Source organism: Condylura cristata, unplaced genomic scaffold (assembly GCF_000260355.1).
Source record: "Condylura cristata isolate star-nosed mole 26May11 unplaced genomic scaffold, ConCri1.0 scaffold00015, whole genome shotgun sequence".
In the NCBI taxonomy this organism is placed as follows: domain Eukaryota; kingdom Metazoa; phylum Chordata; class Mammalia; order Eulipotyphla; family Talpidae; genus Condylura; species Condylura cristata.
Genome location: NW_004567116.1, coordinates 9,635,604 through 9,657,329, shown reverse-complemented (window position 1 = coordinate 9,657,329; position 21,726 = coordinate 9,635,604).

Sequence of the window (21,726 nt, the reverse complement as noted above, 5' to 3'; positions counted from 1 at the left end):
CTGGTTATATGCCGGACCCAGGCCCAAGCCCAGGGGCCTGGGGGTCCCGGCGGGAATGGGGGGCAGGGAGCAGGGAGCGGTGCTCGTCAGGGGGGAGAACCTGCCCTGCTGGAGTGGCGTTCTGCTCTCACCAGCCAGCGAAGCCCCTGGAAGGAGGCTAGGCTTGGGAAAAATGGTTGAAAACATTTTGGCATAGGTGAGCACTGCATGGCCCAGGTAAGCCGGGAAATGGCAGGAGCAGGTGTCTGAGTGCCCCTCTCAGAGGGAACACAGGGGTGCAGGCTGCTGGCCCCGAGGCCAGTGTTAAGTGTGGTGTCAGCTGTGTCGGTTCTGTGATGGGTTCTTATCAGGGCTGCTGTTCCCTGAATATCTCAGCGTTGTGTGTTGGCCTCCTTCTCCCAAGAGAATCCCCTCTCCCTACCAGAGCCTGTGGATCTGAGGGACACCCCCCCTTCCCTCTCCAACTGGTAAGGTTGAGGGTCAGAGGCACACCTCAGCTGTGCACAGTGTCTAGCTCACTTGGGGCATCCCGTGCACCCTGCCCCCCCACCAACACCTCACTGATCCTCTGGGCCACTGGCCATGGCCACATTGGGCCTCAGTTACGGCCCCCGACAAGATGCCTGGTGCAGGCTGCTCCCCCAGCTAGCAGAGTCTTCTGGGGAGGGGCAGAGGCAGGCCTGCTGCTATTACAGCTTACAAGTCCTTGGTTGTGTGGGGGGCTGGGCAGCAGGCACCGGGGCTGCAGCGTGGGCTGTCATTTGTCTCTGCCTGTCCCTGCGTGGTGGACACTCGCCCAGCAGGGCCGGGCTCAGCCTCACGGCTCCCAGCCAGCCTCAGGGCTGAGGGGCTGACACTGTGCCCCTCACCTCATCGCCAGCGGCCATCCCCTATCGGAGATGAGTGAGAGAGACAGAGACAAAGAGAATGAGGGGACAGACGCACACACAGATGCAGAGAGACAGGGAAAGCGCCGAAAGAAAGAAACCGGGAGAGAGAAGGAGACGCACCAGATGTTAGAGACACGTTCTCTTCTCACACAATCGGCGCACTGGGGAGTTTGATCTCCCGTGTAACAAGTTCAGCCATTGTTCTTAACAGAGTAAAGAATTTCAGACAGAGAAAGAGGGAAGGAGACAAAGCACAGCGGGACAATGAGATAAAATGGACCAGAGACTCAAAGGAAGACAGAGGACCGCGCGGCAGTCAGAGACAGAGAGGGAGACCGGACAGGGCCGCCTTCCCCTGGAAGCCACCGGGGCCTCTCCCTGGCCTCGTGGGCCCTGGCTGGGATCAGCTTTGCAGCTGAGTGATGGCGCCTTCCCTCCGGAGCCACAGCCTCCGCTCTGCCGTATGGGGCATCGGCCTCAAACCCAGGGGCCTCTGAGCGCTGGGACCTGCCGAGCAGCCCACGGTGCAGGCTGGCAGCTAGAGCAGGCTGGTGGAGGGCGCCCAGACCCCTGCCCTCCTCCCCCTGGCCTGAGCAGCCTAGGGGACCCCTGGAGTGGGCATGGAGCCCTGGCTGAGCGCTAACTCCGCGTTTATTTCCTGTGCAGCTTCTCCCTTCCCCCTTCTTCTCCCTCCTTTGTCTCCTCTATCTTCGATTTCCTATTTGAGAACAGTCCCAGCCTGCACCAGCGCTGAAATCCTGGCCTCTGTAACCAGGGAGGCTGTTTTGAGCTGTGAGTCAGAGACCAACACTGGTTTTTATTAAAGGCAAAAGGGAAATAATCTGATTTTATAAAAGCAGAGCACCTTCTCCCAAGCCGGTGTTCACGGGACGTCTCGCTGCCTGAGAGGATATTTGAAAACATGCGTGTTCACACAACCGCCCGGCCCCTTCCCCGCCTCTGGTAGGAGCGTCAAAGCCGGGGTGTGTTTTCTTGGGTTTTGTTTTTCTCCTGGCTAAATGTTTCTAGGTCACTGCCATCCTCCCCCACTGAGAGCTCTCACTCAGGAAACGCCACGGATTCCATTCCTGTCCCCCAGCCTCCATAATTAACGGGATCTCTGGAAGTTGACCAGGAAGAGTGTGGTGGTGAGGGGGTCTTTCTCGCTGGTCTCTGGGCAGAGAAGCTTCTAGACGCTTCTTGCTGATGCGACTCGGAGCCCACCCAGGGCCTGCAGCTGCAGAGGTTGCTGTGGACCCTGATCCCCATTCCCTGGGAGCCTCCCCCGACCTGGCACGCCTGGGCCCCCTCGGTCTTCCCCGGCTCACCACCCTCTGGAGCTGTCTCCTTCCATAACTCTCTTCTCGTCGAGTCTATTAGCGTTCTCCTGCAGGCCCTGCCAAGTTCAGTTGCATCTCCACATCTTGTTTATATTAGAAGAGAAAGCTCTGGCGTTTTTTCCCCTCACCTGAGGAAAGAGATGCTTCTCTTTGTCAAGGCATTCATAGCCTTTGATGAAGCCCCAGAAAGACTTAAATTATAATGAAATGCATTCGTTTTGAGATGAGATTGCCTGAAAGCAAGCGTGTCTAGCTGCCTTCTGAAAATGGTCTGACTTGCTAGCGGAAATGCTGCAGTGGGGCCCGGGGCGGCCCTGTGTGCGTTTTGTCTGGTCTGTTTGCGGCTTGACTTCTGTCTGCTCAGTCGTCCATGCCTGGACTATTGCAGTAGCCAGTCAGCATCGTAGCCCCCTGACTGCTCTCCCTGCAGCCTGCCTGCTCTCCTCCCTGCTCCTGCTTTGAATCATCCTACTCTGACCACATCCTATTCCCTTTCTACCTCAAAGGCTCCTAAATCTACTCAAACGCCCTCTCCTCCCCTTCACATGGCCTAGCTGCCTGTCACACAACTGTCTGTAGCCCTGTACAAAACACACCTCACCCTTTCTGTTTAGGATTATCAGTATTTGCATAATAATGTAGCACATGTGATAACGTGGAGTGGTTGATCCTTGGTAGAAGAGAAATAAAACAGCCGTGTGTGGGCCCTATGAATACAGGCCCACCTGTGCCAGGGACAGAACTTCGAAGAGCTAGTGTCGGGTGCCCAAGATCTGGGTTCAAATCCTTGCTCGGCCACATACCAGCTGAATGCCCCAGAGCAAGCCCTCTGCTTCCTCAAGCCAACTTCCCCATCTGAAAACTGGGACTGCCAGCGCCTAGGTTTTAGGATGATGGTGGCTGAAGAGGTAGGAAGAGCCAGGCTCGGGGCCAGCTGTCAGCTGTCCTCACCACGGGGCAGGCACTTTTATGCTGGTTCATGGCTGCGGAAGGGGTTCTCAACCTTGGGTATGTTTCTAAACCCCCTGGGGAGCTTTGAAAGCCACCCAGGCCTCCCCTGGGTTTGGAGCGGGTGTGTTTGGTTGGGGGCTCCCTGCTAGTGGGGATGGGAACGGCTGCACCCGGCACAGAAGATGCAGAGGCTTCGCTGACTGACTTGGAGTTAGAGCTATGAGACAGTCTTCAGGGGTCCAGAGGACTATGGTAGATGGACAGGGGGCGAGCAGGGCCTGGACCGGCAGAGTGGACACGGGGAGGATCCAGCACCATCTTGCAAGGCTGGGCTGAGCGTGCCTGTTGGGGCTGAGAGGTCAGGGAGGCTTTGGGGGGTGCCAGGCTATCTTGCCTGCCCAGAAACAGGCTGGCGCCCACAGCTCCAGCCTCCTGTTGGGGTGGGGGAGCTCAAGAGGAGCTGGAGCTAATTGAGGTTGTCAGGAACAAAGGCTCGCTTTCCAGTGCTGAGAACAGAAGGGAAAAACACCCCAGAGTTAATTAACTTCCTGCAATATGGCTGGTGCCACGGCTCTTCCAGCTGCTGGGGTCTCACTCTTGCTTCCTAGAGTAGAGATTAGGGTGATGGGAGAAAACCGCTCACACACAGTCACCCCGGCTCTCAGCTCGCTCATCCACTCAATGGCCCACAAACGTGGGTAAGTGCCAGGCTCTGGGTTAGAGGCTGGAAACACGGAGCAGAGGTGACCGAAAGAGTGAGCTTCATGCACCAGGTCATTCGCGCTGGCACTGATCCTTCCGACCGCGTGTGGCCAGAGGGCCTCAAGAGGGTCATTTATGACATGGGTCACTTGAGGATGCCTCTGTCACTGTGTGTTCTGAGAAACACACCAAGAGGCAATTTCACCGCTGTGCCAACACCCTTGAGGGTGGTGCCACAGCCCTAGATGGCGGAGCTGGCCCCCCCTAGGGAGCACCATCCACAGCGGACCCTTGAGCCACACGGAGTGAGCTATGCAGGTTCACATATGCTATTCGGTTCTGTATTCACAGACTCAACCCATTGCAAGTGTGGGCTGATTGACCCCGATGGGGACTCTGCTGATGTGGAGACCCAACTATAAGTTATTCTGGGATTTTCGACGGTGCAGGCGTCAGTGCCCTGAACCCCCATTGTTGGTGGTTTTGATTAATCCAACACCAGCTAATGACATGGGACGTAGCCGCGCTATATTGTTAAGTGGGGAAAGCTGGTTCCAGAACCATGTGTGCATTAGCTATGCTGTGGCAAGGGCCAGGAGCAATGAGTGCGTTGCTCAAGAGCCCAAAGGCTGGAATCGAAATGGTTCTTTGCTTCTTCCATTGATGCTCCATGGCGTCCTGACAGGGCCCACCTGGCATGGGTCTGGGGGAGCCCATGTTGCCTGCCTTCTCTCCCCCAGGTGGTGCCTCGCCCTCCCCACTCCTCTGCTATTTCTTTCTGTAATGCCTTGTAAATTTTTCCATAAAAGCCAGGCACATCCTTTGCTAAGTTAACTCCTAGGTATCCTTCAGGTTGTCTTTCTGTTTTGAAAGGATTCTCTTGCGATTACAGTGTTTGCTTCTTGGGACACCTTCTTTGAGGCAGAGTTCATATGCTAACTCTTCCTTGGGACAGTCTCTCACCCCCACCCCCACAGCACCCTCTCACACACACACTCACACATTATCCTGGCACCACAAATGTCACCTTCACCGCTCTCTTCCTTTTCATTTTTGTTAATTAATTAACAATTTTAAAGATTTATTTATTTATGCATACAAGAACTGGGGTACAGGCTAGGGGTGCAGGGTTGGGGGTGAGAGGATTCACCAGAGACAGAGTGGGGAACAGAACAGGCAGATGAACTGAAATCCACTGCTGAGGGGAGCAGCGGGCAGGACAGGAAAGGTCTGCTGGGCCATGTGGGTCACCTCTCTGGCTGGGGATCAAACTCACGCTGCAGTGGCTGTGGAGAGCTTCAGAGGGCTGCCACTTGCACCATTTCTCATTTGTCTTAATTTAATTTCCTTATTTGTACACATTTTCCTAACACAAACTATGGTTCATGGCTATCTTTTCTATAGGATGGAAAAGGTATGAGAGAGCAGGGTTAGGGTCTCTCTCTCTCTTTTTTTTTTTAAAGATTTATTTGTGCATACAGAACTGGGGTTCAGGCCAGAAGCTCAGGAGCGGCTTCACTGGAGACAGAGTGGGGAGCAGAACAGGCAGATCTACGAAGTACACTGCTGAGGGGAGCAGCGGGCAGGCCAGGAGAGGTCTGCCACGCCATGTGGTCACCTCTGGGGCAGCAGGAATCGAACTCAGGTGGAAGTGGCTTTAGCCTCTTAGTGTTGTGCTTTAACCCGCTGCGCCACCAGGGAGGGCAAGGGTCTCTCTTAATCCAGCTGTAGCCCCAAGATTTAGCAGGGTACCTGGCACTTGGCAGGTGCTTTTGAGAGTGTGTTGAAAATGGACATGTGGATGGATGGATGGATGGATGGATGGATGGATGGATGGATGGATGGTTGGGTGGATGGATGGATGGGTGGGTGGGTGGATGGACACATGGACAAAGGGTCAGACTGATGGGCAGGTGGGCAGGCAGTAGGTGTACGCTTCTATGCATAGTTTGCATTTGCTACTCACAATTGCAGGATCTTGCCCTGGTCTCTTTACCAGTTTGTGCTTGTCTTCATCAGTACTTGTGGCTCTGGCTTCCTTTCATGTGCAAAATCCCTGTGATTCAGTGAGGAGAGGGCTAGATCTGACCAGCAGCTTTTGGCATAAAGTTGGGAACAGTTCTAAGTTTCCAGCTGGCAGTTACGTTGAAAAGATAACATAATGAGCCGACAGCAGATGCCCTCACTCCGTCAGCAAGGTCAGAGCCCTCCACCAGGAGGGGATTTTCAGCTGAAACCCAACTCAGTTTAGCATTAGCCGGTAGTGAACAGACAGCCAATGGGGAGCACCAGGGACTGTCAGTTGCATCCTCTCTAGGCCTGGTCTTCACTGACGCATCTTCTCTTCCGTGACTGGGGCCCTGTCTTCCTGCCTCCAACTCCCCTCCCATCAGACACTCGAAGTGTCGACACCAGTCGTCGGAAGTGCATAGGAACACACTGAGACCTAGACATGGAAGCTGTATTGAGCAATGGTGGTTAATTCTCTTATTCATTCTAGAAGATTGTAGATTCTCCGGGACCTTCTATGGAAAGATGTAAATGAAAACAGTTTCGTTTCCTTTGTCTGATTCTTATGGAATTTATTTAATTTTCTTTCCCAGTGATCTCAATGAGGGTCTGCAGATCTGTGTTGAACAGAATAAAGGCTCAAAGACCTCTGACCTTGTTCCTGAATTAGTGGAACTAGGCATACAGCATCTTAAAATGCTTTTGTTTTTTTCTAAATAGATAGACTTTATCAGATTGGAAAATTTCTTTTCCTGCTTCGCCCAGTGTTTGTTTTAATCAAAAATACATGTTGAATTGTATGAAGTACATTTTTGCATCTTTTATGATGATCCTCTGATTTTCTTTTTTAACCTGTGAAGATGCTGTGTTTTATCATAAAAATTCTGTTGAATGAATTCTGCATTCCTACGTTAACATTACTTGATCATGATGTGCTTTTAAAATGTCTTGATGAATTCCACTAGATACTATTTTATTTAGAGTTTTCCTGCTCAACGTCTGCAACTTCTTCTTCTGGGGTCGGGCCTATTTTGAGGACCCAGTGACATGGATTTGAACAGCATGCAGTATTAAACTTTTAGATATTTAATAACCACCTTCTAGAGCCACTAGTGTGACATAGAAAGCTGTCTGCATGGGGTGAGGCTGCCGGGCTGCCGCAGTGTCTACAATTCAGGATTCATTCATGATTCTTGAAGGTGTTTTGTCTCAGGAGTCCCATTTCAGACCCCAGAAACCCTGAGCATGGATCAGTACTGAAGCTAATTTCAGGATTCACTGCCAGCCCGTGAGGAGGGCAGAGAAGGGCGGAATCCCCTGTTGCCAGGACCAGGCCCACTCCTGCTGGCGAGATAGCACATCACAGTGTGGTATCCTTGGCAACCAGAGGGATCTTGCCCAGGCTCCTCACTGTTATACAGAGCAGGGGTGGGGAGGGCGGAGCTTGAACTCTTTAAACGAATAAACACAACTTCCTCTAGCCAAGTTGTTCTAACATAAAATCAATAGGAAATATAATTTTATCCCTAGAAGGCATTTGCTTTTGGTCCAGAGTCATGGCACAGTTCCAGCTTTGGTCCCCGAGCGGCAGTTTGTAGACACCCTGGAAATGGGAAGGGACCTCCTTCTGAAGACCCTAAGAGGATTGGGGTTGTAGAAAGAGCTTTCACATTCAAGAGGGAGACCCGGGTTCAAATCCTCTCCGTTCTTCTTGTTCTCTGTGACTTTAGCCTCTGACTTCTCTGCATAAGGCAGGAATAGTTACACTCTACCTTGCGAGGCTGCAATAAGGATTGCACACGCAAGAAGAAGTACCAAGAGTCTGGTCCATAGCTCAGTGAACTCCCTCAGTTTTCTTGGAGTCTGAGGTCAGTTGCATGACCCACAGAGATAAGGCTTCATAGTGACAAAGCTGTGCTCTGCTACCTCATGTGAGGCATTGAAATCCCCACTGCAAATTTGGACTCCCATGGTACTCACCCAGGATATTCAGAAAGGCCCATGGGTGTCAGGTGCTGGAAGGAGAGTCTGGGCTGTGAGCTATGACTCTGTGAGAGGAGGGAAGGGACTGAGCTACCAACCTCAGCTCCCAGAGGACCTCAGAGAAGGACAGCTGGGACTGCAGACTGTCGGGAGCCACCCAGGAGCACACCTGTGTATTGTGAGGGGGGGTCTGATAGGATTTTCTGCTGGGACCCCAAAAACCTGGCCATGTGGAGGGGGTGTGGCTGACAGCAGGCACTGAGGCCTTGCAGATGCATGCAGAGGAGGGCTCGCCAGGCAAACCCTAGCCATGACTCTTGCCAGAGGATTCGGTCCCTGGCATTCGGTCCCTCCTTCCCACCTTGTCCATCTACCCATTTCTCCATGAAATCAGTCACCCATGTGTCTGACCATTCATCTACCCTTCACATCCATCCGTCCATTCTTGCAATCACTCCCTTGTCCATTTACCAATAGTAAATGGCATGTGATCCTTCATCATGCCAACCACTGTTTTAAGAGTTTCACAGGTAGAATTTAGTCCTCACAACATCTTTAAGAGGAAGTTTCTATTATTATTTCTACTTTATAGATAAAAACTGAGACCCAGAGAAAATGGTTTGTTGCCTGTGGTCACACAACCAGGTGTCTGGCTAGGTGTCTGGCTTCAGAGCCCATGACCCTAACCCCTGTGATCATCGGCTTCCTCACTGCTGGCCCACACACCATCCACCCAACTTTTCACCAATCCTCCTCCTTACCACACCCCTTGCATCCCACTCCAGGCACCCACCCACCCCCAAGCACCCCTCCACTATCTTCTGTCCTCTCTCATCCATATTTATTCCCAGCCAGTCACCCATTCATCTACATTGCTTCCATGTATTCACAAGTCCACCCTCCACCCACTTCCCCACTCCTTATTGTACTGTCTGCCCACACATCCACCCAACAACCACTTCCTAAGGACCCTCTATGCCAAGTGCTGTATTTACAGAAGACCAACACTTGGTCTCTACGTACCACTCTTTGTGAGGAAACTGGGAGATGGACCAATTGGGTGACCCATGCTGTAAGTGCTAAGGAAGAAGCAAGACCAGGCTGCTATGGACACATGGAGGCAGGATCCTGGTATAGCTTGGGAGGCCCAGGAAGAACCCCAGGATGCTGACTCAGAGGGGGGAGAAAGACCCAGCTGGAAGAAATGGAAAATGGCACCCTGTGCAAGGCACAGAACCAGTTAGTGCCTGACGTGAAGGGGGTGACCTCTTCCTCTCTGACAGGTTTCGGGGTACAGTACCAGCCCTGTTGTGGGCAACCCCGCCTGAACTCCCCCCAGAGGGGGACAGATGTCATCAGGGGCCGGCTGAATGGCACTGCTCAGCCAGCATCTGAGCTGAGGCTCAGGACAGCTCTCCAGAAAAGAAGCTCCAGTCCAGGGTTCCTTTAAGACCCACTCATTGTCAGGCTTCCTCCAGAGCGATCCTGCATTTGCTATTCTGTGCACTGCCTGTGTATTTGCAAGTTCTGATTGAACAAACACTGGCTGGGGCACTGTGAACCCAAATAATTGTGTGCCTGTCAACGGTACATGTTAATTGGAGAGTTGTAGAGTCCGCAGGACGGGTCACAAGGGAGAAACCAATTACTCCGTGTACCTATGTGAAAAGCTCCTGCTCCCGAATCCTGACTGGCATTAGAACGCTCAGTATTGGTCCCTGTTATTGATTTTCCTCCCGCCTCAGTTGATGGGCTCATTAATTGACAATTACCTTTTTCCCTGTGTTGGGAAAATTGACAACAACGACCTGAAGTGTTCAAGTTTCATTTGAGCTGAGTTAAGCCTGTACCTGTTTAACCTCTAACAGGAACCCACAGGCAGTGCTGAGGAGCTGGGGTCTCCAAGGAGGACCAGGGATGTTGGAGGTGAACTTAGAACTGGTGGGAGCTGACCCTCCCACCAGTTGGCGCAGCAGGTTAAAGCACAGCACTGCAAGTGAGCCAGCCACTTCAGTGCGAGTTCAATCCCCGGGCCCGGAGGGGACCCACGTGGTGAAGCAGACCTCTTCTGACCTGCCCGCTGCTCCCCTCAGCAGTGGACTTCATTGATCTACCTGTTCTGCTCCCCACCCTGTCTCTGGTGACTCTTCTCGCTGCCTCTGGCCTGCACCCAGTTCTGTATGTGTAAATAAATGAATCATAAAAAAAAAAAATTGGTGGGCGCAGACTTGATCTGGAGCCTGTCTGGGTTTTGACACCAAGGGTCAAAGGACTGAGGATGGAGTTAGGCAAGAATAGGAAGACTGAGGCTCCCGGTGAAATCAGTTCCCATTTGGTCCTAGGTGATTAAAGAGGGGATGACTTGTTACTGAGCACCTACTATGTCCTCTGATAGTCACAGGTATGCTATATACACGTTTCGGTAATGTACATTAAAAGTATGATTTTTTTTGCACACTCCTCCCCAACTATCAATTGCTGTCTCTGTTGGAACTCAATAATCACCCTGTTCAGGCTCTAGGCTGTACAGAAACCAAGGCAGGCACCCAGGAGCTTGCACGTGGTGGGAGTAGGTTCCCGCTTACCCCAGGCCCATTGGGTTTGGAGTTGAGCGTAGTCCAGAGTAAGGGCTTGGCATCACGCTCAGGCGCTTGTCTCTGCTGCGCCACTTATGTGACTGGCCCTCTCTGAGCCTCAGTCTCTGCATCTGTCAAATGGAGCTAGAACTTAGACTCACCTGAAATAATGGCATTGAGAATGCCATGAGGTGACACGTGAGAATGCCTAGCACACAGCAGGTGCTCAACAAACCGGGGTGGCTACTATGGCTGTGTTGCCAGAACTCACCTGCTCCTTAGGGCTGTGAACATCAGTCCCTGACCCCTGGCCCCTGACCCCTGGCCCGTGGCCCTTGTTGGTGCACTGTGGCCACTTGGGTAAGTTGCTCTGCCTCTGAGCAACAGGAAACAGGTTGGGGACGATGGTGGCCAGCCACTGTCACTGGGGCCTTGGAACTCCATGTGTGGTCGCTGAGAGGAAATGACTGTGTTAGTGTCTGCAGCTGTTTAGAGACTTCCTTAGACTCCTGCCTTTCTCCTGCCAGGTCATCTGCCAGGGCTGACTCGACGCACCCAAGCCGTCTGCTGGGTTTTGCTTAGATGAGGGAAGACCTGTTCCCGCTGCCTGGGGATCAGGGCTCAGTGGCTGGGTGCTGGCTGATCGATGCTGGTCTCTGAGCTCAGCCCGGGGTCGCCACTGGCGTGAGGCAGGGCTGGAGGGCCACGCTCCATAGACGGGCCCAGAGCCCACAAGGACCAAGCCCTTCCCCAGACCTCCTTCTTGGGACATGGCAAGTGGGTCTCATAGATAGCAAGGAGACGATGCCCATGTTTTTTACTCAGCATTTTTTTCCAAATTTAGCGAAGGAACGTTGCCCCCACCCAGCCCCACAGCCATCCCCCGCCACTGAGCAGACCCTTCCAGGTTGGTACGTTTTCATTGTTCCTCCACTGCACAGAAAATCGCCTCATCAAACCAATCCAAGAGGCACAAGCCGCGAACTTGACTTGGTTTGGTGCACTGGTTTCCAATTATTTTTAAGCTGTTTACCCCTTTCTTCAAATGAAATCGTACGTGGAAGCCCCATCGACATGTCAGACGAAGCACTATTTCTAATATGTGGCAGGAACAAAAAGGAAACCATGTGTGAATCCCCCGTCTCCTCCCATCGCGCCTCTAGCTCCCCAGACTGCTCTCCCGGCGCTCTGCTCGGGCTTGCTGTCACGTGGGCGAGACAAGGAGAAGTAGACACAGCTCACTCTTCCTTGCGACCTCCCTCCTCCTCCCTGCAAGCTCCCAGAACCTGCAAAATTCCCAGAACACGATGGGGAAGCTCTTGGTTGGTCGTGAAATGGGTTCGAATCCCACTCCTGCTCGCATGGCCAGGTGATGGGAGGCTCTCAGCCTCCACACAGTGGTTTCTAGGACAAGGGAAAGAGCCATGTTCACCCCACTCTGTCTGCACTTTGCCACAAGAACAGATGGGCTCACGCAGGTGAACACAGGCCAGAGGACCGCCCTGGAAATGGGAAAAGGCCTGTGTGTGTGCGTGCAGGTGTGTGTGCATGGTGTGTTCACGTCATGGGTGGCATCAGCAGACCCTCCACTTGAGGTGACCAAGTCCTGGAAAATCCAACTGCTTCCTTTTTGCTTGGAAAACAAAACTCCACGGAGCAGCTCCGGTCTGTACTCTGTTCTGAACACTTGGTTCTCTGGGCTCTGAAACCGCTCTGAGTTTTCAAACTGTTCTCTTCTATTTTGCCTGTGAAGCTGTTTTTCACAGAGGAGAGATGTCAGTCACCGTCTGAAGCTGAGAGGTCCCCGAGGGACTTGTTGGGGCTCAGAGCAGGATGGGGGCTGACTGCCCCAGCACAGTGTCCGCCTCCCTGATGCCCTTTCATGACACCAGCATCTGGGGGGAGGGGGCAAGGAGGCGTCTAAGGCCCCTCACTCTGCAGTGGAGGGTTGGCAGAGAAGTTGAGGAGTCCCCCCACAGGGGTGCTGGGAGCCTGTGGATACTCATCTCACTCACTGTAAAGGGGCGGGAATGGGGAGCCTGCAGGAAGGGCCTGGCCCTGCGCTGTCCCGACACCAGTGGGGCCATTTCTTTTGGCCATTTGGAAGGAAAGGCCCAGCAGGGACCCGTGACTCAGCCCGGAGCCTCCAGGCGACGCCCAGTGCTGGGCTCCTTCTCAATGGCAGCCAGCTGTATCCTCCACTGAGTCTCCACTGAGTCTGCCAGAGCAAGGGGCCCCCCTACAAAAAGCACCTGGAGCCCCCAGCTAACTGCAGGTGGAACCAGCATGGCCAGAAGCCCAGAGGCGCCAAAGGTTGAGGGGGGTTGGGGTGAGTACTGGGAAGGGAGCTTCTCCTGCTCTTGACATTCATATGCCCCACAGGTCAAGACGACTGTGCCCGTGGGCTGAGATCACCAACGGGCTTCAGCCATGCAGCAGCCATGGCCTAGTGAGGGCTTGCTGTGGGCATATTTGCGGCAGAGGTGAGCACGAGCAGGCTGGCCAGGGGAGGGCCCGGAGCACACACGGGCCGAAGCCCGGCGCGGCGTGGGCAGGACTGTCACGGAGCTGTGGGTGTGAGGAATGCGGCAGGGTCAGGGTCGGAGAGGCCGCTGGGCCGTGAGAAAAGGGGGTGGAGAGCCAGGAACGGAGGGTCGGCGGCGTGGGGTGATACTGCTCATGTTCTGCTGCTGACGGTGGCTTCAGGTGGGTTCTTCCTTCTCCCGGGTCTGACTGCCGCCTGCCTGTGGCCTTTCCCTCACCGCCAGCACCGTCACATTAGATGTCCAGGTGGGACAAGGCTTGACAAGTGTCCTAGAGGGCTGGACTTGGAGTTGCCCACTCAGGCGGGGTCAGAGGAGGGCTGGGTGTTCTCTGGCACCGATGGGTGTCACTCCAGACCGGATGTTTGGTCAGGGGCCTCTGACGCCATCCGCTGGTGGTCTGTGGATAGTAACAGGAAGGGACACTCACTGCTCGCGTGGCTTCCTGGAGGCCACCTGGCATTGGTGACACGCCTCCTGGCTCCAGCTCAGGGTCTCTGTCCACCCCACCCCATCTCCTTGGCCCCTCTTCTTTCCCCACCCTGTAGGGGGAGAATCGCACTCTCCAGGATGTGTTTCTAAGTGGTTAAGAGTCTGGACTCTGGGCCATCCTGCTGGCTCCAAGACCCAGCTCTGCACTACTGGACTTTAGGCAGGTGACTTCAGCTTCGCCTCCATTTCTTCAACTGTAAAGTGGGCATCCTACCAAGATCTGCCTAACCAACTAGCTGCAAGGATCCGTGCGGAGCATGTGCTTTGCTGGGGCACCACCCTGACTTCCGGGCGGTGTCTCAGACATTACCTTCCGGGAGTCCTCAGTGTAGGTGGGAGTGATGATGTGACTCAGGCAGGTGAACATCACTGGCCAGTACAGGGGAGTCGGGGGCAGTGTGGCCAGATCATTTAAGTAGTGGTCCAGGTGGAGAGCAGGTCCAGGAAGGGGTGCAAGCACCATCTAGGGGCTCACGCAGGTGAACTCACACTGATGCTGGGAGTCTAGTAATTATCTGAGTTTTACAAATGACACAACAGTGAGCAGAGAGAGGAAGTCCTTGCCCAAGGCCACTCAGTAGGAGGTGGTTCTGGAGTTCCAGTCTGTCTGTCTGTCTCTGCAGAAGACATGACCTCCCCAGCACTCCACACTGTCACCAGGCAATGGGAGAAGAGCAACTGGTTCCAGGTCAGCTAGAGGACATAGAAAGTTCCAGGTCTTTCCAGAAGCTTCATCCTTCTTAGGGAAGGTCAGCCACTAACAGGGGCCTCACACATCTGGAGAAGCCACAAATACTCATTGAGGTGTAGAAACCCAGACCTCAGCCAGGGGTTTGTAGTCTGGTTTTGTGCCAGGGATGTTTTCAGGGCTGAGTCCTAGGTGGTTTTGCTGCTTAGCTACCCATGTTCTGCTCTACCAGGAGGAGCTTTTCCCATGCATCCATTTTCTCGTCTACACAGCTTATTATCAGCCGTCAAGCTCCACGCTGTGGATTCCGGTATAACCCACCATCTTTTGAAGCTGTGGTTCTCAGCCCTGGCTGTCCTTGGAAATTCCCTGGGGAGCTTTAAAAAATACAAATGCCTGGGTTTGTGTCCCTGGGAAGGCCCGGGGTCAGGCATTTGCAAAGCTCCTGGAGATTGAGAAATACTACTTTAGAGCTTTAGAGGAACCCACTGGAATTTTCTGTGGGCCCTCTCAGCACAGCTGGGGGTCTTCTCTCTGCTCTCATCAGCATAATCCACCCTATTAAAGATCCCAAAGCACAAAACAAATGTTTCCCACTGGCCAGGCAGCCAGTCTTTGGAAAACAGAGCTGAGGCTTGCAGCCTGGTCCTGGGGAGAGATCCAGCCCAGTCTGGTGGCTTTTGAGTGGTGACTTCAGAGTCCCCTGCTCCAGCGTCACTTCTACACCGTCTCACCCAGGAGAATCAGAGCCCCGCAGAGACGTGTATTGTCCGTTTTATATTGTCGAACAGGAGTCTTAGATGCTTGTGGCCATAATTTTGAAATATTAAATTACGCTGAGCATTAAGGGCCATGTTTTCTGTGAGAAGACAGGTTAATTGCTGCTCTTCATCTTTAATTTTGAGATTTAAGCCAGTTTCCCATTTAGCTCTAATTGGTAGTGTTCCGACAGTCCTCCCTGACCTCAGAAGGCTTTGAGATGGTTTAGAAATCCTTTTATGGAGGCCTCTTTTCCTTTGGCCCTGCACATTTAATAGATTCGCATTTCCTCAGTCATCTTTCCTTCTGTGGAGATATTTCAAAATCACACCATGCGTCTTCAGGGAATAAATGCCTCCTCTCTGGCAAATGTTTTTTTACAGGGACCGGCAGAAGAGGATTAATTGCCCCCATTCACTCATACCTCTTACTCCCTGTGTTCTATTTTCATAGGGAGATTTTTAATCCTTTCCTCTGCAGCCAGGTTGGTTTTGCCTGTAAATGCTTGTGCTCTTAAATTGATGTTTCTGGAATAGACCTTAAGAGAGCATCTACCACCATCGCTCTGCTTTACAGATAGTGAGATCTCCTTAATATACACCCAGAGAGAGCGCTTGTGAGGCGGGGGATGGGCGGTGATGAGCCCCTCATTCCTGGAGGTGTTCAAGCACTGCTTGGAAGCATTTGTCAGGTGTATTTTAGAAGCAGATGTGGTGTAACAATGAAGAGGGTTTGGCGTCAGAAAGACTTGGGCTTAAATCCACACCACTTACTGACCCTGTGGCTTGGGCAGTTTATGAGCCACTTTGAGCCTCCCTCTCCTAGTCTGTAAAAGGGAATTCGTAATAATATTTACCACCCAGGCCCTCCCTGGTGGCGCAGCGTGTTAGGATACAGCACTGCAAGCTGGCCGCAGCCCTTTCAGTGTGAGTTTGATTCCCCACCCCGGCAGGTGATCCGCAAGGTGGAGCAGACCTCTCCTGACCCGTCCGCTGCTCCCCTCAGCAGTATATCTCGATGATCTGCCTGTTCTGCTCCCCACTCTGACTCTGGTGAATCATCTCACCACCCCTCCACCTCTGGCCTGTACCCCAATTCTGTATGCATAAATAAATAAAAACCTTTTGAAAATAATATTTACCATCCAATGTTACAATAGAACTGAGTGAAGTAATACCTGATCCTATAAGTGCTTAATAAGCTTGGGTTACTGTTATTAGGTATTACAGATGACAGCCAGACTTCAGGAATGGGGGAGAGGTGGGAATCCAGAAGAGAGGAAGGGAAAGAGGCTCAGATTGTCACCCCCAGGACTCAGTCTCCACTGGCCCTTCTCAGTCAGGCAGAAGTGAGTGGCGACACAGGGAGTTTACAAAGTGCTTTCACACCTGCCCTCTCCGCTCACCCCTCAGCAACCACTGTCCTGCCTGCAAACAATTCATACTGGGATTAAACAGTCCCAGACTAAACAGAGGTGCAGTGAAAAAGATGAAGTGACTTGCCCATACGGAGGGAGCCATGAGGATCCCAAGTCACACACACCCCTTGTGTTCTCTCTTTTCCACAAAACCTGCATTACTATTTGTGGTCTACCATAAAGGTGCTTCTTCTTAATGTGCCAGGACGTTCCTTCAGCGGAGAGGCGTGCTCCTGGTCGGTTTAGACGCTTCTTCGGAGGGTGATGCTTGCCAATTCAAATGCAGGGCTTGGAGCTGGTTCGTTCATTTCCAAGTATGTAGGGCAATCAAGCAGTCCAATAATAATAATACATAATGTTGGATACTCATAATGCGCTTGTTTCATGTGGCAGTCTTAGAATTTTAATTTGATACAAGGAACATTATTACTCCATATTCATTAAATTGCATCTTAACCTCTTTTAAAAACCCCTTTTCCAGCAATAATAGAAGACAATTTTACACGAGGAGAGTCATTTGGGGAAGAAGATGTGTTCAATAGGTTCCCCCTGGCACCATTATGGCCTGGGCTGACCCCGCCGTCTTCTCTCCCTCGTTTCTTGTCCCCTCCCCCCTCACAGTTTAACAAGATGAAGTACAGCCCTGTGCATGGGGGGGAGGGTCTCCTGGGAACCCCCTTGGCAGGGAGACATGGGATAGATAGGCTTTTGCACTAATGGTCTACTATTGGGGATCTTTGAGGTTCTTGTAAGATTTAACAATTGGAGGAATCTCCTCAAATCGGAGCTGGAGAGAGATGGTTTGCACAACCCTGGGGGACTCTCCCAAGATTTCTAAGAGTTGCACATGCCAAGAGCTGGGCTTGGGAAGTTTGGAGAGATGTAGGGTAGAGTCTAAGATGCTGAAATCCATGAACTGCCTGCCCCCCACTCACCCAGGCCCAGTCCCCCATCCTCACACTCACTCACACATACAACTTTATTTTGAACTCCTCACGCCAAGGAGACAAATATTCACATCAACTCTGGCCCCTACGCAGTTTAGAGATGTGACGACCCACATCTCTAGACTGGGCAGCAACCCTACTTTTGTTTTTCAAACGGATCCTGCACATACTTTCCTGTGAAGAAGGGTTCTGAGCTCACCCAGTCCACGAAGGCCACGGTCTGCTTCGGAGCATGTGGCTAAGTCAGAACGGCAGTCCAGGCCTGACCCCTGGCCAGTCCATCTCAGCTGCATCAGCCTGTGATTACAGCAACACTTTCGCATCCTCCCTGAGGTGACCTTCAGTTCACTGTCCACGCATGACACATGGAAGCTGAACAGAGACCTCCTGTTGTCCAATCCTAACAACTCCTTAGGAGAGCCACAGCTGCCCCAGTCTAGGGACGAGGCAAGTGGACCAGAGAAGGGAGGCCCTTGCCCAGGTGAGCCAGGGAGCAGCAGAGCTGAGCTCCAGACCTTGCCCTTCACCTTTGCAATTTCCTGTCTGGCTAACTCTGTCTGCTCCTCTGTGAGAAACTAAGCACCTCACCCTTGTCCAGACTAATTTACACAGGCGGTTCAAGTCAAAAGGATATAAAAATTCTTGGAAACATCAGAAGTGCTATAAAAATGCACGACTCCATACTAATGCCATTATAAAATGTGGATGAATTATATGATTCTTTTTTTTCAGTGTTGTAAAAATTCTGTCAGGAAAAAAGGATCTTTGCACCAGCCATATATGAGGCATTATGGGTTAAAGACACATTCATTCAAAAAGATTTTATTTGGAATTTTTACTGGGTTCAGCACCGGGTCAGGTTCGAGGGATTCAGAGGTAAGTTAACCAGTGCCGGGCCTCGAAGCCAGCAGGTCCTTAGGGGGTGCTGCAGGGGTAGACCTGCAGTTTCATTCCAGTGAGGAGAGAGCCTGATGGAGGACTGGGCTGAGGGGCTGCCAGGGGCCACAGGGCCTGAGCCAGTATGCTGGACAAGAAGGGAAGCGCCTTTTGTTAGCCTTTGGCCCAAGCCCTCACCTTCCCTTACTGCGTTCCCTGGGCAGTTGACTTGACTTCTCTGTGCCTGAGTTTTCTCTTCTGTAAAATGGGAATTATGAGAGACATAACAGCATCCAAATGCAAAGGACTGCTAAATATTGTCATAAATTTTTCATGAACCAGGGACTCTGGAAGTCTAATGAAGCCTATCGACTCCCTCTGGGAATATTGCTTTTCAATGCATATAATAAAAATACATAGAATTACGAAGTGCACTAATTATAGTAAAAATAGCATCAAAATATTAAAAACACAAATTTACAGCTTAGCAATATACATGCTTCTTTATTAGGGTATTAAATAATAAGGCCTAGCTGCAGATCTAGTGAGGCCATAATTTTAGAGCAATGATCAGCATAAATGGTTTTTCGAGGCGCCTGCAACAACGTAATGTGATAGGAATTTATCTGTTATTTCTATTGGTGACATATGACTAAAGGAAATGTTCGATTTCAGGTAAGATCAGCGAGCACAAGAGATGTTATTTTCCCATCCACTGAATGCTATTCAGAGGCCCAACCAGAATCCCATAGACCCCTGCGCGGAAGTCCTGCCCCAGGAAGAACTTCTGGGTAAGGGAAGGAGGAGCTTGGAGAGTGGAGGTGGGGTTCAGGAAGGCACCCACCTTTGAGGGGCTGCTGGGGGTGAGGGAGAGCTATGAGGGTTGAGCAGCTATATCGGGGTCCCAGAATTGACATCCCAGAACTAAGCTTGGGAGTTTTCAAATACCCACGCCCGCACCATTCTCTCCAATAATAACCTGCATGATAGTTAAGGGTGAGCTCTGCTGAAGTCCAGATCGTACCTCCACCCCCATTCGCCTTGGAAAGAGGCTTGCCTTTGCTGTATTCCATTTCCTCATCTGTGTAGTCCAGGCTGCATAAGCCCCTTGTCACAATGTAAGGGCAGACCTTTTCCGGCAGCCAGCACCCTACAAGCGTGGGGTTCCTGGGCCCCACTGGGTGCACAGGCCCCAGCAGGCCAACACCTGAGTTTGAGCCTTAGCGCTCACACAACCAGCTATATAACAGGATACTGCTTAGCTCCTCTGGGCTTCAGTTTCTTCCTCTGCAAAATGGGGAAACAATAGCATCAACCGCACAGTGTTGTTAATGCTCAAGTTAAATGCATGAATGTAAGGAAAGTGCTTAGAACTGCCCCTGGCCCTTGTGGAAAGCTCATCTGTTCACGCCAGTATTATTAGCATTGATATTTCTCCCCCGGTCTCCCCCAGTGAGCGAGCCTAGCAACCACGCAGCTCCCTCTCTTGGCTGGCTCCCAGGGTAACCTGTTCAGTTATTTATTTCTCGGAATCGTTTATCTGCCGGCGTATCGATCACTGATTTCACACTTGACAGGGTGGGGGAGCAGCAGAAGGACCCCATCCACTGCACCCCTTATATGCCACCTTATTTAATCCTCAGTGGTCCTACCGGAGAGGCCATGACCCCCACGTTATTAATGAACAAAGGAGGCTCAGAGAGGCAAGGAGGCTGGCTCAGGTTTGAAGATCAACTGAGCAGTTAGGATCAGAAGTCAGGACTGTCCTCCCCCAGAAGCCCCCGCGGCAAGGACGACTTTCTGCTGGGCCACCAGGTGGGAGCTGCCTGTCTGAGGCCACCCACCTTGTTTCCACAACTCTGCTACAAGCAAGCAGACAGGAGCCAGGACCCTGACTCTGCAAGTGAGCGATGTGTGGGTCTCTGGGGCATGGGTGAGGCTCCCTGTTGGGTGCCTTCATTTTATTGCAGTGACCCGCTGGAAGAGCAGGCCTCGCTCACTGTTGCAAACCCAGCGAGGGGTGAGCTGACTGCTACGTTCTCCTGTCGTCGGAACGTAGGAGACGGAACGTAGGAGACTCGGAGATGCGAGAAACTGAAGCAGGAGCCTGGAGTCTTAAGTCCGCCCGAAGTCTATTTATTAGGACTGCCCATGGGTATATATAGGGTCTGTAGGTGCAGGGAGAAACAGGAAATGTGCCCAGGAAATGTGCCGACGCAAAGGGTGGGGTGCATGTTTGTACCGGGCCTGGGACTTCTTGTATCTTCTACTTGAAACAAAGCAGTGGGCTGCAGCTGTTTGCAGGACAGAGTGCACTGTGCTCTGCTGGCTTGTTTGTTGGCCTTACTGGGGAGTGTGCTCACCCATGCACGACATCAGCCAGGGCGGACAGGTGCACTTGAGGTCCTGCAGAGTTAGCCACAGCTCGCCTTCCTTGGAGTTGTGCAGCCTCATTAGTTAGGGAAGGCAGGCGGGCTGCGGCAGCCACCACGGGAGTGGGTCACGTGACCAAAGGCCACATCACCAGGACAGAAGATGGGTCATTGTTTTTCTCCCATTCTCCTGGAGCCATTGAGGGTGAGAGAGAAAGGTCCTAGAGAAGTGAAGGGCGTCCCCGAGTTCGGGGAAACGCAAACATTCACTCAGTCATCCGCCAAGTGAGTGAACAGAGCACGCCCTGTGTGCTGGGCCCCCAGGAGGGTAGGGTGCGCGAGACAGGACTCTTTGATGGGAGGACACCAGTGTGTGGACTGCTGTGAGCTGGCATAGATCCCAAGTGTTGCAAAGGGCATGGAAGCGAAAAGAGGGAGTGACTAGTTCTCCTTGAGGTGAGGGTTGGAAGTGCACTAGAAAGGCAAGTAGGAGTTCAGCAGGCAGGGGAGTGGGGCTGAAGGTGAAAGGGGATCGGGACCAAGACTGAACAATGGCCTTTTGGTGCCAGGCAGGTCAGTGTCAGGCCTTTGACTCGTTGAAGGTCACAGCTGGCTGATGGGGGGGGGGGCAAGGCTCAGCATCCTCAAACAGTGGAGGAAATGGCTCAGAGCAGTTGAGACACCTGCCTAAGGTCACACAGCTGCAAGTGAGTGGTGGGGCCTGGTTACTAGGTAGAGCTGGCTCACTCCAGGCCCTGTGGCCCCTGCAAGAGTAGACACCGCCAGCAAAGAATCCAGAGACAGGAAAGGGTCTGAGGTGCTCAGACAAGGAAGGTGGAGAAGAGCAGTTCACCAGGAGAGGCTCCAGGGGCAGCGGACAGGAGCGCGTGCGGCTCTACAGCGTGCTGTGCGCTGTGGTGGACTGTGCCGGCGGCGGACCCTGGCAGTGCTCCTTTCCCTGTCCCCACACTCTGCTGTGTGGATTGCTGCTCCTCCCTGGAGTCCATTCACTCACCTCTAGCATTTGGGTTGACCTGAGTCTGTTTGACCAGGACAGTAGAAGTTCCAGAGCCCCAGATCTAGAGTGATATGCTGCGTCTAATCCTACTCTCCTGCTGTCCTGAGACTCATATCAGGACCCCCTGCTAGCTTGCTTGAGAATGAGACAGACCCCACTCCC